The sequence below is a fragment of the Lissotriton vulgaris genome, chromosome 2_1 (genome assembly GCF_964263255.1).
Source record: "Lissotriton vulgaris chromosome 2_1, aLisVul1.2, whole genome shotgun sequence".
Lineage (NCBI taxonomy): Eukaryota > Metazoa > Chordata > Amphibia > Caudata > Salamandridae > Lissotriton > Lissotriton vulgaris.
In genome coordinates this window covers 1345498831-1345516896 of record NC_141687.1, presented here as the reverse complement: position 1 = coordinate 1345516896, position 18066 = coordinate 1345498831, and positions in this window count along the sequence as shown.

Below are 18066 nucleotides of genomic sequence, written 5' to 3'. Positions count from 1 at the left end.
AGGTCACACACACCCAGCACACCCACACGTCAGAAAAAGCTCAAAGCTCCACGCACGCAATCTCAAGGGGATGTAGGCACACCCACAGGGAGAGGGGACACAACGCACACACGCATCCACACACCCAGGAGTACAGACTCACAGCCCTCTACCTCCTCCCCCAATGTGTCCCCGGGTTCAGGTGGTAGTTTTTCCACACTGGCTGAGGTGTGCAGCCAGGTTTACGTAGCTACTTTCGTCGCTGCACCAGCCAGTGTGGATGAATCCACTACACCTGCACCCACTCCGCCTGTCCTTCCCTCTCCTGTCCATGCGGTGCCGGAGGATTCCACAGATGATGCCCCCATAGTTACCACTGCGGATTAAACGCCATGTGCAGGCAAGTTAGTGTGTGATCACACCCATGGAGGCACATATTGTTGCTCGGACTTTTTTGGACTGGCCATTGGCCTTTAATGAGCAAGGACTCTTATTTGCTTTTCTTTTTTGGAGCAGCTGAATAAAGCATTTATGTTAATTTTCTGAAGTGGAGTTTGTGTGATAATGTCTGTGACTGCTATGTGCCTGGGAGCTGATGTGATGTTCAAATGTAGGTATGGTAACATGTGTCAATCTCCTGATGGTAATGATGTTCACAATGGTATGTTGTTATGTAACAGCTGGGCACTAGTGGGCACTGGTGGGGGGGGGTGTTAGGCACACACTCTGATGCTGGGCACTGGGGGGGCACTGGTGGGGGGGGTTGTTAGGCACACACTCTGATGCTGGGCACTGGTGGGCACTGGTGGGGGTGTTAGCCACACACACACTCTGATGCTGGGCACTGAGGGGCACTGGTGGGGGTGTTAGCCACACACACACTCTGATGCTGGGCTCTGGTGGGCACTGGTGGGCACTGGTGAGGGTGTTAGGCACACAATCTGATGCTGGGCACTGGGGGGCACTGGGGGCACTGGTGGGGGTGTTAGCCACACACACACTCTGATGCTGGGCACTGGGGGGCACTGGGGGGCACTGGTGGGGTGTTAGCCACACACACACTCTGATGCTGGGCACTGGTGGGCACTGGTGGGGGTGTTAGCCACACACACACTCTGATGCTGGGCACTGGTGGGGGTGTTAGCCACACACACACTCTGATGCTGGGCTCTGGTGGGCACTGGTGGGCACTGGTGGGGGTGTTAGCCACACACACACTCTGATGCTGGGCACTGGGGGGCACTGGGGGGCACTGGTGGGGGTGTTAGCCACACACACACACTCTGATGCTGGGCACTGGTGGGGGTGTTAGGCACACACTGATGCTGGGCTCTGGTGGGCACTGGTGGGCACTGGTGGGGGTGTTAGGCACTCACTCTGATTCTGGGCACTGGGGGGCACTGGTGGGGGTGTTAGCCACACACACACTCTGATGCTGGGCACTGGTGGGCACTGGTGGGGGTGTTAGCCACACACACACTCTGATGCTGGGCACTGGGGGGCACTGGTGGGCACTGGTGGGGGTGTTAGGCACACACTCTGATGCTGGGCACTGGTGGGCACTGGTGGGGGTGTTAGCCACACACACACTCTGATGCTGGGCACTGGGGGGCTGGGGGGCACTGGTGGGGGTGTTAGCCACACACACACTCTGATGCTGGGCACTGGGGGTCACTGGTGGGGGTGTTAGCTACACACAGACACTGATGCTGGGCTCTGGCGGGCACTGGTGGGGGTGTTAGGCACACACTCTGATGCTGGGCACTGGGGGGCACTGGTGGGGGTGTTAGCCACACACACACTCTGATGCTGGGCACTGGGGAGCACTGGGGGGCACTGGTGGGGGTGTTAGCCACACACACACTCTGATGCTGGGCACTGGTGGGCACTGGTGGGGGTGTTAGACACACACACACTCTGATGCTGGGCTCTGGTGGGCACTGGTGGGAACTGGTGGGGGTGTTAGCCACACACACACTCTGATGCTGGGCACTGGGGGGCACTGGGGGGCACTGGTGGGGGTGTTAGCCACACACACACTCTGATGCTGGGCACTGGTGGGCACTGGTGGGGGTGTTAGGCACACACTGATGCTGGGCTCTGGTGGGCACTGGTGGGGGTGTTAGCCACACACACACTCTGATGCTGGGCACTGGTGGGCACTGGTGGGGGTGTTAGCCACACACACACTCTGATGCTGGGCACTGGTGGGCACTGGTGGGGGTGTTAGCCACACACACACTCTGATGCTGGGCACTGGGGGGGAATGGTGGGCACTGGTGGGGGTGTTAGGCACACACTCTGATGCTGGGCACTGGTGGGCACTGGTGGGGGTGTTAGCCTTACACACACTCTGATGCTGGGCACTGGTGGGCACTGGTGGGGGTGTTAGCCACACACACACTCTGATGCTGGGCTCTGGCGGGCACTGGTGGGCACTGGTGGGGGTGTTAGCCACACACACACTCTGATGCTGGGCACTGGGGGGCACTGGTGGGCACTGGTGGGGGTGTTAGGCACACACTCTGATGCTGGGCACTGGGGGGCACTGGTGGGCACTGGTGGGGGTGTTAGCCACACACACACTCTGATGCTGGGCACTGGTGGGCACTGGTGGGGGTGTTAGGCACACACTCTGATGCTGGGCACTGGGGGGCACTGGGGGGCACTGGTGGGGGTGTTTAGCCACACACACACTCTGATGCTGGGCACTGGGGGGCACTGGTGGGCACTGGTGGGGGTGTTAGCCACACACACACTCTGATGCTGGGCTCTGGTGGGCACTGGTGGGCACTGGTGGGAGTGTTAGGCACACACTCTGATGCTGGGCACTGGGGGGCACTGGTGGGGGGGTGTTAGGCACACACTCTGATGCTGGGCACTGGGGGGTGTTCTGCTCACCGCTTACACTTACAATCACATTGCAGGCGTATGTGCCACATGTCAATTGCACTGGTGTAGTGCGGTGACATACCGTACGCCCTGGTCGATGACGTAGGTACGGCCGGTCTCCGTATTGCACTGGTGTAGTGCGGTGACCTGCCGTACTCCCTGGGCGATGACGTAGGTACGGCCGGTCTCCGTATTGCACTGGTGTAGTGCGGTGACCTGCCGTACCCCGTGGTCGATGACGTAGGTGCGGCGTATAGCGCTGGTGTAGTGTGGTGACACTGATGCTGGGCTCTGGCGGGCACTGGTGGGGGTGTTAGGCACACACTCTGATGCTGGGCACTGGGGGCACTGGTGGGCACTGGTGGGGGTGTTAGCCACACACACACTCTGATGCTGGGCACTGGGGAGCACTGGGGGGGACTGGTGGGGGTGTTAGCCACACACACACTCTGATGCTGGGCACTGGTGGGCACTGGTGGGGGTGTTAGACACACACACACTCTGATGCTGGGCTCTGGTGGGCACTGGTGGGAACTGGTGGGGGTGTTAGCCACACACACACTCTGATGCTGGGCACTGGGGGGCACTGGGGGGCACTGGTGGGGGTGTTAGCCACACACACACTCTGATGCTGGGCACTGGTGGACACTGGTGGGGGTGTTAGGCACACACTGATGCTGGGCTCTGGTGGGCACTGGTGGGGGTGTTAGCCACACACACACTCTGATGCTGGGCACTGGTGGGCACTGGTGGGGGTGTTAGCCACACACACACTCTGATGCTGGGCACTGGTGGGCACTGGTGGGGGTGTTAGCCACACACACACTCTGATGCTGGGCACTGGTGGGGGTGTTAGCCACACACACACTCTGATGCTGGGCTCTGGTGGGCACTGGTGGGCACTGGTGGGGGTGTTAGCCACACACACACTCTGATGCTGGGCACTGGGGGGCACTGGGGGGCACTGGTGGGGGTGTTAGCCACACACACACACTCTGATGCTGGGCACTGGTGGGGGTGTTAGGCACACACTGATGCTGGGCTCTGGTGGGCACTGGTGGGCACTGGTGGGGGTGTTAGGCACTCACTCTGATTCTGGGCACTGGGGGGCACTGGTGGGGGTGTTAGCCACACACACACTCTGATGCTGGGCACTGGTGGGCACTGGTGGGGGTGTTAGCCACACACACACTCTGATGCTGGGCACTGGGGGGCACTGGGGGGCACTGGTGGGCACTGGTGGGGGTGTTAGGCACACACTCTGATGCTGGGCACTGGTGGGCACTGGTGGGGGTGTTAGCCACACACACACTCTGATGCTGGGCACTGGGGGGCTGGGGGGCACTGGTGGGGGTGTTAGCCACACACACACTCTGATGCTGGGCACTGGGGGTCACTGGTGGGGGTGTTAGCTACACACAGACACTGATGCTGGGCTCTGGCGGGCACTGGTGGGGGTGTTAGGCACACACTCTGATGCTGGGCACTGGGGGGCACTGGTGGGCACTGTTGGGGGTGTTAGCCACACACACACTCTGATGCTGGGCACTGGGGAGCACTGGGGGGCACTGGTGGGGGTGTTAGCCACACACACACTCTGATGCTGGGCACTGGTGGGCACTGGTGGGGGTGTTAGACACACACACACTCTGATGCTGGGCTCTGGTGGGCACTGGTGGGAACTGGTGGGGGTGTTAGCCACACACACACTCTGATGCTGGGCACTGGGGGGCACTGGGGGGCACTGGTGGGGGTGTTAGCCACACACACACTCTGATGCTGGGCACTGGTGGGCACTGGTGGGGGTGTTAGGCACACACTGATGCTGGGCTCTGGTGGGCACTGGTGGGGGTGTTAGCCACACACACACTCTGATGCTGGGCACTGGTGGGCACTGGTGGGGGTGTTAGCCACACACACACTCTGATGCTGGGCACTGGTGGGCACTGGTGGGGGTGTTAGCCACACACACACTCTGATGCTGGGCACTGGGGGGCACTGGTGGGCACTGGTGGGGGTGTTAGGCACACACTCTGATGCTGGGCACTGGTGGGCACTGGTGGGGGTGTTAGCCTTACACACACTCTGATGCTGGGCACTGGTGGGCACTGGTGGGGGTGTTAGCCACACACACACTCTGATGCTGGGCTCTGGCGGGCACTGGTGGGCACTGGTGGGGGTGTTAGCCACACACACACTCTGATGCTGGGCACTGGGGGGCACTGGTGGGCACTGGTGGGGGTGTTAGGCACACACTCTGATGCTGGGCACTGGGGGGCACTGGTGGGCACTGGTGGGGGTGTTAGCCACACACACACTCTGATGCTGGGCACTGGTGGGCACTGGTGGGGGTGTTAGGCACACACTCTGATGCTGGGCACTGGGGGGCACTGGGGGGCACTGGTGGGGGTGTTTAGCCACACACACACTCTGATGCTGGGCACTGGGGGGCACTGGTGGGCACTGGTGGGGGTGTTAGCCACACACACACTCTGATGCTGGGCTCTGGTGGGCACTGGTGGGCACTGGTGGGAGTGTTAGGCACACACTCTGATGCTGGGCACTGGGGGGCACTGGTGGGGGGGTGTTAGGCACACACTCTGATGCTGGGCACTGGGGGGTGTTCTGCTCACCGCTTACACTTACAATCACATTGCAGGCGTATGTGCCACATGTCAATTGCACTGGTGTAGTGCGGTGACATACCGTACGCCCTGGTCGATGACGTAGGTACGGCCGGTCTCCGTATTGCACTGGTGTAGTGCGGTGACCTGCCGTACTCCCTGGGCGATGACGTAGGTACGGCCGGTCTCCGTATTGCACTGGTGTAGTGCGGTGACCTGCCGTACCCCGTGGTCGATGACGTAGGTGCGGCGTATAGCGCTGGTGTAGTGTGGTGACACTGATGCTGGGCTCTGGCGGGCACTGGTGGGGGTGTTAGGCACACACTCTGATGCTGGGCACTGGGGGGCACTGGTGGGCACTGGTGGGGGTGTTAGCCACACACACACTCTGATGCTGGGCACTGGGGAGCACTGGGGGGGACTGGTGGGGGTGTTAGCCACACACACACTCTGATGCTGGGCACTGGTGGGCACTGGTGGGGGTGTTAGACACACACACACTCTGATGCTGGGCTCTGGTGGGCACTGGTGGGAACTGGTGGGGGTGTTAGCCACACACACACTCTGATGCTGGGCACTGGGGGGCACTGGGGGGCACTGGTGGGGGTGTTAGCTACACACACACTCTGATGCTGGGCACTGGTGGACACTGGTGGGGGTGTTAGGCACACACTGATGCTGGGCTCTGGTGGGCACTGGTGGGGGTGTTAGCCACACACACACTCTGATGCTGGGCACTGGTGGGCACTGGTGGGGGTGTTAGCCACACACACACTCTGATGCTGGGCACTGGTGGGCACTGGTGGGGGTGTTAGCCACACACACACCCTGATGCTGGGCACTGGGGGGCACTGGTGGGCACTGGTGGGGGTGTTAGGCACACACTCTGATGCTGGGCACTGGTGGGCACTGGTGGGGGTGTTAGCCTTACACACACTCTGATGCTGGGCACTGGTGGGCACTGGTGGGGGTGTTAGCCACACACTCTGATGCTGGGCACTGGGGGGCACTGGTGGGCACTGGTGGGGGTGTTAGCCACACACACACTCTGATGCTGGGCACTGGTGGGCACTGGTGGGGGTGTTAGGCACACACTCTGATGCTGGGCACTGGGGGGCACTGGGGGGCACTGGTGGGGGTGTTAGCCACACACACACTCTGATGCTGGGCACTGGGGGGCACTGGTGGGCACTGGTGGGGGTGTTAGCCACACACACACTCTGATGCTGGGCTCTGGTGGGCACTGGTGGGCACTGGTGGGAGTGTTAGGCACACACTCTGATGCTGGGCACTGGGGGGCACTGGTGGGGGGGTGTTAGGCACACACTCTGATGCTGGGCACTGGGGGGTGTTCTGCTCACCGCTTACACTTACAATCACATTGCAGGCGTATGTGCCACACGTCAATTGCACTGGTGTAGTGCGGTGACATACCGTACGCCCTGGTCGATGACGTAGGTACGGCCGGTCTCCGTATTGCACTGGTGTAGTGCGGTGACCTGCCGTACTCCCTGGGCGATGACGTAGGTACGGCCGGTCTCCGTATTGCACTGGTGTAGTGCGGTGACCTGCCGTACCCCGTGGTCGATGACGTAGGTGCGGCGTATAGCGCTGGTGTAGTGTGGTGACGTACCGTACCCCCTGGTCGATGACGTAGGTAAGGCCGGTCTCCGTATTGCACTGGTGTAGTGCGGTGACCTGCCGTACCCCGTGGTCGATGACGTAGGTGCGGCGTATTGCACTGGTGTAGTGCGGTGACGTACCGTACCCCCTGGTCGATGACGTAGGTACGGCCGGTCTCCGTATTGCACTGGTGTAGTGCGGTGACCTTCCGTACCCCGTGGTCGATGACGTAGGTGCGGCGTATTGCGCTGGTGTAGTGTGGTGACGTACTGTACCCCCTGGTCGATGACGTAGGTACGGCCGGTCTCCGTATTGCACTGGTGTAGTGCGGGAGTGTGTGGCGCAACATGGGCAGACATTATAATCGTGTAATGGAGATGTGCGCGTGTAGCAAGACATACAGGTATGGAGAACCTTGTTGTACTCACCTTCTGCGCCGTCGTCGGTTTCTCAGTACGAGGTGGTGGGCGTACAGGATAGGGATTACACGGACGATGGCGTCCATGTCCTGCTTGTCGCGTACCCGGGTGCGGGTCGTGCCGAAGTCTGGTTTTACGGTAGTTTTGAGCTGTCGTAGAAAAATAGCCGTACGGAGTGTGTGGAACACGGATCGTACTTTGTGGTTCGGCAGACGCCGTTTATGTACGTACGGACGTAGCGTCGAGCGTCAGCCGACTGCTATTCGTACGGACTTTCGATTCGTACGGCGTTTTTTACGAGACGTACGGAGTGACGCATTAAGTTGTGGTCGTACTTGCACATTCGTACGGGGACGCCTTCGGGTTCGATTCGTACGGGGAAAAACGCTCCGTACAGGAATTCGGAGCGCTTTTTACCGGATCGGAATCGAGCCCTAAATCTGTGTAATGGACTACGATGAAATTTCTCCAGTGACCTTCTGTGCATTGCAGCAATGTGATTGTTCCTTCTGTGTCTTTATCCAGAAATCTGTGATAACAATAATCCTCCTATAGAGAGGACAATGAAACAATAAATAAAGCCCCGGCAAGGTGGTGGTTCCCAGGGTCATGGTGGGTCTGTGTGGCTGCCACTAATTACTGATGTTAAGCCCTTGGGAGGTGTTGGTTCCTGGTGCTCTAAAGATCACATGGATGGGGGTGCATGCGGCCCCCTCCAATATTTAAAATAAAGCCTCGGGGAGGTGGTCGTCCCCTTCCCTTTTCTACCCACATGCTTCCAGAACCTGGAGCACCAGGGGGCTTCTTGAATAGCAGGCACAGAAGACCATGCTTTTTTTAAAATTCACAGCGATATTCGTAAATGTACATGAATTTTGCCTTTAAAAGAAATTCTTTTTTGTCCTGCCTGGGTCCTCCGGGGGTGTGCAGTCTAAATATCGAGTTTTTTTATCGACTGGACAGAATATCGACTGCAGAATATCGACATTGCAGTAATATCGAGGTAAGTAATATCAATGTTAATTTTATCGATTTGTAAGTGTATTTAAAAATATCGAAGTACAGAATATCGAGTAGTTTATATCGAGTGTAGAAAATATTGATTTGTTGTATATGTAAAAAATATCGAATGTCAAAATATAGACTGTCGGAGTATCTAAAGAGAAAATATCGACTGTTCAAATATCGATTTCTGGAATGTATAATGTTAAAAATGTAGTATTTTTAAATTATTTTACATAAATCTTATTCAATGTAATAAAATATGTAAATAATTTAAAAAAAGAAATACAAATATGTAGTTTAAAAATAATAAAAATTTTAGGAGCGGGTTGTGGATTTTTAGGGGAATAAGGTGGTAGGTGTTTTAAAATATATAGAATTAAATAAAATAAATGTATAATAATTGCAAAATGTAAAAATTTATGTTTTTGTAGCGGGTTGTGGGTTATTAAGGGAATAGGGTGGGAAGCGTTTTAAAATAAATTAAAATGTAATTTCTAATAGAATTTAAAATATTTTATTTGAAATTTGAAATTGTTTTGAATTTTTTTCGAAATTATTGTGAAATTTTTTATAGGAATTTCGAAATTAATTTGAAATTAATTTCGAAATTATTTTCAAAATTCTTTTTTTAATTTAGATGGTTTGAGAATAATTACTAATTTTATTTGATAATCTTTTTTTAAATTTAGAAAATAATTAGAAATTAAATTAGAAAATAAATAGATTCATTGTTAAAAATTTAGAAATCTTTTAAATATTATTTAGGAGATAAAAATGTAATATTTTCTTAAAATATTGAAATTATTTTTTTAATTAAAATAGAAATTAAATCGAAATTATTATTTGTAATTTGAATATTTATTACAAATTAATTTATAAATAATTTATAAAAGTAATTTTTAATGTTAGATAATTATTTTTTATTAAATTTAAAATTTATGCGACATGTTTTATTTAATGTTTTAAATTAAAATTAAAATAATTTACAAAATAATTTTTAAAAAAAAGGAATTTATTTATAAAATCAAAAATGTTTTATTGTATAAAATGATGGGACTTTTTAAGTTATATGGTTTTAGTGTCCAGTATGTTTAATGAGTTTTTTTTGGGTGGAATGGGAATGGTAATTTGTAAGGGGTGAATGTCCAGTATCTTTTCTTAGTTTATCTTTTGTGGAGTGGGAATAGCAATTTATATGGGTTGAATGTCCAGCACCTTCCCAGACTTTATACTTGGTGGAGTGGGAATAGTAATTTATATGGGTTTACAGTCCAACACCTTCCCTGAGTTTATACTTGGTGGAGTGGGAATAGTAATTTATATGGGTTGAATGTCCAGCACCTTCCCTTAGTTTATACTTGGTGGAGTGGGAATAGTAATTTATATGGGTTTATTGTCCAGCACCTTCCATGACTTTATACTTGGTGGAGTGGGAATAGTAATTTATATGGGTTGAATGTCCAGCACCTTCCCACATTTTATACTTGGTGGAGTGGGAATAGTAATTTATATGGGTTTACTGTCCTGCACCGTCCCTGAGTTTATACTTTGTGGAGTGGGAATATTAATTTATATGGGTTTACTGTGCAGCACCTTCACTGACTTTATATTTGGTGGAGTGGGAATAGCAAAAACATTTTTAAAATATATATTTTGGTTGGTAGAATATTACAAATATTATTTTTTTTGTAAATTACTTAACTATAGTAGTAATTTAAATTATTGTTAAATTAGTAGTAGATTGATAATGATCTCACACATTTTATACTTTAATAAAAATAATTAATGAATAATTTAAAATATATTTGCATTATATTTTATTTTGAAAATTAAAAAAGGAGACACACACATGTTTAAGTGAAAACATTTACAAACTGTTTATTAAGATGTAAAAACAAATGGCAATTAGAGGAAAAGTTTTTATTTGTAGTTTAATTTTGTAAGTGCATAGTTTTAAAAAATAAAAATAAATTGCAAGTACAATTTTTTATATAAAAAATATTAATAAATTACAATGAAGCAATCTTTATGTTAATTCACATATATTGCAAATGCCAATTTTTAATACAAATATTATTACATAGTGTGCAATTTATTTCTTAACAGTAATTATAAATCACATGTTGAAAATAATTGTTATATTTGTTGTACATACATTTTTAGTCTTTTATAGTGCACATTATTGATGGATACATTTTTTACTGATCTGAAAATAGTAACATGTTTGTTGCTTACAAAATGATAATATTTATTTTATAAATTAATAAAACTAATATTGAAAACATTAATAATAATTTTTACAAAAGTGAATAATGAGAAAACAGTTTTAAATTGTACATACATTTTAATATCACATTAACATATTTATAAGCATAAGGTTTAGCAGAAGGTGAGTGATTAAAGTAATTTCAACATTATAATTAATTACAAATTGTACATATAAATAATATTTTCTTTTTAATTCTTTATTAAATAATGTTGTAAATAATTTTTGTAAATAAATATATATTTATAATTATTTAAAAAAATTCTTAGGAGAAATAATATATAATGTAAGCCTATATTATTAATTTTAAAGTGTTAGAAAATAGAAAATAAATAGGCTTTTCAGTTATACAGGGACTATTTTTTAACCGCGTAATGTTATTTTGTTTGATTTGGTGCTGGAACAGCTCGCGGTTGGATGCTGCGCCGCGTTGGAGAGGGTAAGTTTGTTTTTGTTGTATTTTATAAGCTAGGAAATGTAATTTAAGGGGCACATTAGGATGGCGGGCGGGTTTTGACCGCCCGCTACCCTAGCGGAACTCGGGACCGCCCGCCTGAAGGGCGGGGGTCCCAATATTGCCATTAGGATGCGCCCGCCACAGTGGCGGGCGCATTCCTCAATTTAACATTGTGGCGGGCGGTGCTCACCGCTCTGCCCGCCACAATGTTAAAAACAGAAGCACGCATTTGCATATTCGAAGCGGCAGGCACCGCGCGGTGCCTGCCTCTTCGAGTATGCAAAGGCAGGGGGGGGTACCACAGGTACCCCCCCGTGAGCCACCCCCCTTTGGCCTTCACTCTGGGGGCCCACAGGGGGCCCCCAGAGTGAACACCGCATGCCTTTCCGCCACGGAAAGGCATTGACAAATGCCTATTCTAATATGGCTGGCAGTGTATGATAGACACCGCCACCATGTTCTCCCTTTTAAGCCCCGGCCACTATGCGACCGGGGCGGAAAACAGGCGGGTGGTCTTTCTCACCGCTGCGGTCCCCTCCGCCATCGTAATATGGCGGGGGGAATGCAGGGAAGGATGGCGGGCGGATTGCCTCCGCCAGGGTGGCGGTGGCCACCGCTACCCTGGCGGAGGCAATCCGCCCGCCATTCTAATGGGCCCCTAAGTGTATGTGTGGTGTATTTAGCTTGAGTAGGATTGTAATATATATAGTAAATTGTGTTTTAGGTGTTAGCTCGAGTGTACGATATTAAGGGGTCCATTACGATGTCGGGCGGATTGCCTCCGCCGGCCTGGCGGAGGAAATCCGCCCGACATCGCAAGCACAAATGCCCCCCGCCATATTAGGATGGCGGGGGTATGGCGGCGGTGAAAAACACCGCCCGCCTGTTTTCTGCCCCGGTCGCCTTGCAAACGTGGTGGAAAGGGAATAATATGGTGGCCGTGTCCAATGGACACCGTCAGCCATATTACGATGCACAGCTATAGGTGCCTTTCCGTGGAGGCAATGCCGCAACGGAAAGGCAGGCGGTGTTTGCTGCAGGGGCCCCCTGCGGGCCCCCCTGGTGTAGGCAGAGGTGGGGGAGGACAGGGGGGGTACATATGGTACCCCCTCACATTTGCATATGCAAAGCGGCAGGCACCGCGCGGTGCCTGCTGCTTTGCATATGCAAATGTGAAAAAGCATATTTAGCATTGTGGGGGGCGGTGCAGAGTGCACCGCCCGCCACAATGCTAACACTACAGGATGTGCCCGCCACTATGGCGGGCACATCATAATTGCCCCCACGGGACCCCCGCCCTTGTGGCGGGCAGTCCCGTTCTCCGATAGGGTGTCGGGCGGACAATGTCTGCCCGTCATCCAAATGGGGCCCTTAGTGTTTATCGCGTTTTAGTACTAGGACATTGTCTGCCCGCCATCCTATCGGAGAACGGAACCGCCCGCCATAAGGGCGGGGGTCCCATGGGGGCAATTGGGATGTGCCGGCCACAGTGACAGGCACATCCTGTAGTGTTAGCATTGTGGCGGGCGGTGCACTCTGCACCGCCCGCCACAATGCTAAAAATGCTTTTTCACATTTGCATATGCAAAGCGGCAGGCACTGTGCGGTGCCTGCCGCTTTGCAAATGCAAATGTGGGGGGTTCCATATGTATCCCCCTGTCCTCCCCCACCTCTGCCTACACCAGGGGGGCCCGCAGGGGCCCCCTGCAGCAAACACCGCCTGCCTATCCGTGGCGGCATTGCCGCCACGAAAAGGCACCTATAGCTGTGCATCGTAATATGGCTGGCGGTGTCCATTGGACACCGCCACCATATTATTCCCTTTCCTCCACGGTCGCAAGGCGACCGGGGCGGAAAACAGGTGGGCAGTATTTTTCACCGCCACCATCCCCCCGCCATCCTAATATGGCGGGGGCATTTGTACTTGTGATGTAGGGCGGATTGCCTCCACCAGGCATGCGGTGGCCACCGCCAGCCTGGCGGAGGCAATCTGCCCGAGATCGTAATGGACCCCTTAGTGTGTGAAAGATGTTTATATGTTTTAATGCTACTAAATGCTTATGTTTATAGGATAAAAATGTATTTTTATATGTGTATGGGTGTATTTGTGTGGGTGGGTATGTGTTTTTTCTATTTTTAAGTTGTCGTCGCTCTTTTAGTTTTTGGAGGAGGTCCGTTTTTTTTAAAGTAGTGTGACGAGCATTATATAGTCAGATTTTTACACACATACTTTGTTTTTCGCGTTTTCCAGGAGCGTTTATTTTTTTGAATGACCATTTTCCGGTTTTGAAGGGTATACTCTGTGGATTACATTAGAGAGGAGTCGCCATGGATTTGCTTGTATTTTTAAATTTTTCTTTGGGCTTCCTTGGATTATATGGATATTTTGGATTATTTTGTATGGATTTTTTTACATTGGATTAATTTTGAAGATGCGACAAAAACTGTAAGTATATAAGGATATGTTTTTGGGTGGGAAATCTGTTTAAATGTTTTGTATTGCTATGTTATATGTAACAGTTTGAAAGTAAATTATCAAAATAAATTTAATAAATGTGTTTGTAATTTATTTGATAATTTAATTACAATTTGTTACATATGGTAATGGTACAAAAATGTGTATTTGTAAATGGTTAATGTTTGTATAGTTGTTATTTATTTTATAGAATCGTTTTAGCTATCATTGAGAGATATTCTAGTCCTCTGGTACTTGGATAGAGGGTAACTTGGCTTTGGAGTGTGTTATACATTTTTTTGGTTTGTTTAGTTAATTTTGGTCCTATCAGGGTTACTGATTGCTCCATTCGGAGCTCTTGGTAACTCTGTTCTTTTTGTAGGGATTGAATTAATTTGTAAAGGGTAGGTGTTCCTCTGCCTGTGGTTGCTTGGAAGGCCTTGTGCCATCCTTCAACTGCGTTGTTTGTTTTTACTTCCTTATTTAGGGTGCTAAGGTAGACATTCCACCAGGCTATTTGATATTTAGGTTGTCTTCCATGACCTGATCGGTGTAGCCTTCCTACCCATGTATCTTCGAAGTAGTCAAGCATAGGGCTTAATCTTTCTTCGTTTCTTTTATAGTAGGGGCTGTCTATTAATAGGTTGTAGTGCTCTACAACGTCTGTTACAGGAACATAGGCTAGAGAGATACGTTTTTTGATTTGATAAGCAAAGGTGCTATCTGTGGCGTATTGGACACTTAATGGGCCTCATTAGGATGACGGGCGGACTTTGCCCGCCCGTCATCCCATCGTGAATCGGGACCGCCCGCCATAAGGGCGGGGGTCTTGTGTGTGCAATTAGGATGCGCCCGCCACAGTGGCGGGCGCAATCCTCCATTTAACATTGTGGCGGGCTGTGCTCCCTGCACCTCCCGCCACAATGTCAAAAGTAAATGCACGCATTTGCATAATGAAAGCGGCAGGCACCACGCGGTGCCTGCCGCTTTTATTATGCATATGCAGGGGGGGTACCACAGGTACCCCCCGTGTGCATCCCCCACCCACCTTCACTCTGGGGGCCCGCAGGGGGCCCCCAGAGTGAAGACCGCCTGCCTTTCAGTGGCAGGAAAGGCTTGCCGAAAACCCCATCATAATATGGCTGGCGGTGTCTGATAGATGCCGCCACCATATTATTCCTTTTCCGCCCCGGCCGCAAGGCGGCCGGAGCGGAAAAGTAGCGGGCGGTGTTTTTGACCGCTCCGGTCCCCCAAGCCATACTAATATGGCGGAGGGAAATGGACGGACGAAATCGGGCGGATTGCTTCCGCCAGGCATGCGGTGGCCACTGCAAGCCTGGCGGAGGCAATCCGCCCGATATCGTAACGGCCCCCTTAATGTAGATTTTTGTAGATGTCGCCATATACATTGATTAAAATGATAATAGCAACCTTGTATTGCTGTATGTGGGTATATTTTTAGGATACTGTTTATCATTGCTTTTTCAAAATCAATGATAAGTTTTTGTGGGAAAGAGTCATTAGTTAGTTTTTTGACTTTGGTTAGGATTTCTTGGTAGGTAGATTGTTGTTTGTTTGGTAGGAAGGCATATAGGAATGGAATATTAGCATTTTGGTAATGACCATGGATAGTGTACAATTGGTAAAATGGTTTAGGACATACTGCAAAAGTACCATCCATCATCCAAGTTAGGCATTGGTTTAGTTTAGTCATATTGTCTGCAGTGGCAAACAGTATTATTCTTTTATCTTTTGAGTTGTTGTCATATAGTATAAATGGTTCATTATTATGAGTTACACAGAGTTCAGGGGGAAATTGAACTTCTTCAAAAGTTTTAGGTGCAGGAGGAGTAGTTGCTGTAGCTCTTTTTTGTCTAGCTATGGTTCTTTTAAGTGAATCTATACTTGGTAGTTGGCTAGAGGCATGTTGGGGTAGAGTACTTAATTGCTGTTTTAGAATAGTAGTTGTTGGTGTATCACTAGTAGTGCTAGCTTCTTTAAGGGAATCAAGCACTTCTCTAATTTCTATTTCTATAACATTGGGTGGGTGGTTATGTTCCTTAGTATAAGTTACAGTAGTTTCCTGAGTTATAGCTCTTCCATAACATTTGTTAGAATAGTATTTGGTGCATTTCCAAAAAACTTTCATATCTTTCTGTTTCTCTTGAGTGTATACATATCCCATGTAACATAGAAGCATTTTGCCTTTTTGAGAATACACAAATTTAGCTCCTTTAGTCATATTTGCTTTTTGGTGCTAGGAGAGATTAGACATTACATTATTAGAAAAGTATTTAAATCATGTATTTAGTATTATCATAACATTGATTTGCACGTTAATTATTTACCAGTTTATTTCTTTGTTGAATGCAGTTGTTAGTTTTCTTCGAAGTTTTCTTTTTGCTGTATTTTTTCTGTACCTGTTAAGATGGAGAAAATGTGTTAGAAGAATGTTCATTTTTTTATATTTCTTTGGTTTTGGTCAGCTACCTAGTTTTTCCTTAGTTTTTTATTTACTAAGTTTTTTACTCATTTTTTAGATTAGATACCTACTTTTTATATTTTTTCTTTGAAGTGTTGATGTTGTGCAGGTTTTTTATAATTTCTTTTTATCTGTAGAAAATAGAGTTGAAATAAAAGAGATGTTTCAGTTATTGGTTTTCTAAATAGCAGTTAGAAGTTTTAGATTTACGTTTTCAGAAGATATAAAGGTGGTAGTACTTACTTTAGATAAGTGTAGCAGCTTTTTGGTAGAAGTAAATCCGTTTTATTTCAGCAAACTGGCAGAGTTTCGCCTTCCTTTTTTTTGGTGTTTTAGATTGCGATTTCAGCAGGTGTAATTTGTCTTTTCATAGGGTGTGTTAAATTGTTTGTGAAAGTTTATTGATTATCCACTTTGATACCTTGTTATTATTGGTTTATTTGAATTTTTTTACTTGTTTTGGTAATTGTTGTCCTTAAATGGTGGACGCCAATTAGTGTTTTTTTATGGGTAAAGCCATTTTTTCAATGTTTAATGGCGTTTTGTTATATTTAAAGAGAAAGAATATTTATTATGTGTATTAAGCAATGTATAATTATTTGCAATGTTTTGTATGTGTTCTAAAATGTATATTTGATGTAAATGTTTTATTTTTAATTTTAGAAATGTTTATTGTATGTAGTATCCTTTTTAAAAAATATAATATGTATATTTGTGAAGTGTATGATATGTTTTTTTAATTATAAAGCGTATTTTGTATGTATTTTGTAAAGTCGATAATAATTATTTTTCGATATTGTACTATTCTATATAGTGATGGTCGATATTTTGACGGTGTATGATGTTAAGGATTGGTGATCGGTGTTTTTTACATTCGATAATATAGATGGTCGATAATTTAGTAGTCGATAATTTTTTTAATCGATATTGTTGTTTTGATATATTTGTTATTTCTTGTTTAAGTATTGGGAGTCGATATTTTTGTAGTCGATAATTTGACATTGATATTTTGTCTTGTCGATATTCGGTCTGTCGAGGTTATGTCAGTGATTCCTCCGGGGACCCCAAGATCATGGCTTGGGAGTCAGGATATTCCTACCCTGCCCCCTTTTCTTTTTTTCATGTTTTTTTGGGACTCAGCTGAAGCTGAGTCCCAAGATGGCTGGCACTACATCCTGGTTGATATGATGGCAGACAATCAGTGCTCTGTAGATCTCTGTATGAGGTCGTCATTATTCACAAAGTCTTTGATGCCACAGATATACAAATTTCAATTACCTTTAATATCTTACAAACTACTGAAACTATTAATGCCAAATACCATAAAGCACAATCTGTAGACCAAAAACTAGTTTTCTGGCAAATTTGGTGTAATTCTGTCCAGACATTTGGGCTATAGGCGTGTCTAAAGAGTCTATATAAACTAACATGGTAAACATACTTTTTTTAACCCCCTTCTTCTCAGCCCACGCTTGACGGATCGTCCCCAAACTTTCCATGCACAATAAGATTCACTGGGGCACTTTTTTTTTTTCACAACAAATTTTATTTGTAGGATCGGGCAAGTAATACGCGTGGCTCCCCACAATCAGGAGAACACCACCAAGCATCTTGGTGCAGTTTCAGCATAGGACCAAGTGACCAATCAAGGTATCAAGAGAAAGCATTTATAAGAGAACACAGCTATACCCTCCCCTACCCTAGCAACCCCAACTACCCAACTCCCCCACACCCTCTCCTGTACCCCACCCTAACCCCGTGCACGTGTGTACTAGTAGCTTCAGTGTTTAATCGTGTCATGTTACTCGTGGCGTATTGCAAGGACTTGCATATTTCAGGGGACTAAAGATCCTCTTCCAGTTCT